The sequence below is a fragment of the Myotis brandtii genome, unplaced genomic scaffold, assembly GCF_000412655.1.
Source record: "Myotis brandtii unplaced genomic scaffold, ASM41265v1 scaffold317, whole genome shotgun sequence".
Lineage (NCBI taxonomy): Eukaryota > Metazoa > Chordata > Mammalia > Chiroptera > Vespertilionidae > Myotis > Myotis brandtii.
In genome coordinates this window covers 1,921,818-1,923,536 of record NW_005362155.1, presented here as the reverse complement: position 1 = coordinate 1,923,536, position 1,719 = coordinate 1,921,818, and the positions used below count along the sequence as shown (strand labels likewise).

General features: G+C 51.2%; 1 long non-coding RNA gene across 1 annotated transcript in view; it reads left to right on the top strand.

Annotated features, from left to right (window-relative positions):
* The first annotated feature begins 6 nt into the window (after window positions 1-6).
* LOC102253892 overlaps window positions 7-1,719 on the top strand; it is a 9,479-nt gene continuing 7,766 nt past the window's right edge. The window contains exon 1 of the long non-coding RNA XR_313824.2: window positions 7-257. This is a non-coding gene — a long non-coding RNA (uncharacterized LOC102253892). The remainder of the gene's footprint in view (window positions 258-1,719) is intronic.

Genomic DNA, 1,719 nt, shown 5'->3' with positions numbered 1-1,719 from the left:
CGCTGCCCAGAGGCCAGGTGAGGCCAGGGGCACCCGGACCGTGCGCCAGGCTCCCGCCCAAGACCTTTGCTGGGTCAGCAGTGATGTCCCAGAAGCCGCCGCCCCGGCTGTGGCAGGCGCTGGGGTGCGCTGTGTGCACCCTGCATAGGAGAGCGCTCCTACCCTTGTCCGTGGCCGCAGCCCTGGTGCTCGGGTGGCCAGGACAGGGTGAGGGGTCCGACCCTCTCGGCCTGCGTATTGGACTGGGGGCGTCAGAGGTGAGAACAGGGGGTCGGTCCCCAGGGTTTGGGTAGTTGACACGCACCCTGGGAATCTTCCTTCCACCCCAGGGGACAGGAGCCGCATTCTGCTGCGTGTCTCTGCCAGCCAGCCCCGGGGCCGGGAGCGAGCATTTCACAGTCCCGGAAACCTGGGGGCAATGGGATGTGGGGAGAGACGGTGAGGGGGCCCAGCTGGCCTGTGTTATCTTGAGGCAGGTCAGTACGAAGATAGGAAAATTCCTTGACAAGTGGCATAAGGGAAACAGACAAAATAATTAGACGAGGCCAAAGATTTGAACAATTTATAGTCAGCTAATGAATCACAAGGTGGTTGTTGTTTTTTCCCTAACAAGGACACTTGGGAGCAAATGGTTTTACAAAGTTCAGACCGTCTCAGGACAGAACGGCCTGGGTCCTTGTCCCTCTCTTCAAGAACGTTCTTTAAAATTAAAACTAACCAGCCCAGCTGGTGTGGCTCAGCGTTAGCGGGTGACTTATGAACCAAGAGGTCGCTGGTTGGCTCCCTGTCAGGGCACATGCCCAGGTTGCTGGATCCATCCCCAGTAGGGGGCGTGCGGGAGGCAGCAGATCAATGATGTTTCTCATCAATATTTCTATCTGTCTCCCTTACTCTCTCCCTAAAAATCAATAAAAAAACATTTTTAAAATAAATAAATGAAACTAACCAGAAAATTACCCTGGCCTCTGTATACATACATTTTGGTAAATCAACATATTGAAGGACCCAAAGCTAACGAATGTTCTGTTGAGACCCTTCCCTGAGACCTCCCCCAGGATTCCAAGACAGATTAAAAAAAAAAAAAAAAAAGACTCAAGACAAAGGATAGAAGGCCCCTCTGCTAGAGCAAGCCCGCACTTTGTATCTTTGCAGTTTTCCTCCTAAACTCTAAGGGGCCCCATGAGACTTGCAAGAAGGGGTGCAGTGGGCAGCAGCAGCAGCTCGTCCTGGGCTCACCCCTGAACCTGTCCCCAAGGGCCCCTTTTTCTCTTCTGCTGCTTCCTCTACCTTAAGCCTTTGTTTCACTGTCCCCAGCTTTAATAAACATACTCTCAAAATCACCTCGTATTGTGGAATCTTTCCTACCTAAAGTCAAGAGCCCATCCACTAGCTGGGGGCCCTAGACACACCACTCCAGGCCGAGGCCCCATCTGGTACATTCTGGAGCCCAATAGGGGGAACAAAGTTATTGTTTTTTAATATGTATTTTTTTTAATATGTATTTTTTTAAAATATTTTTTTATTGATTTTTTAGAGAGAGAGGAAGGGAGAGGGGTAAAGAGACAGGAACATCAATGAGAGACCTGCCAGCGTGGCTCAGTGGTTGAGCATCGACCTATGAACCAGGAGGTCGAGGTTCGATTCCCAGTTGCATGCAGGAGGCAGCCGATCACTGATTCTCTCCAATGATTGATGTTTCTATCTCTCCCTCTCCCTTCC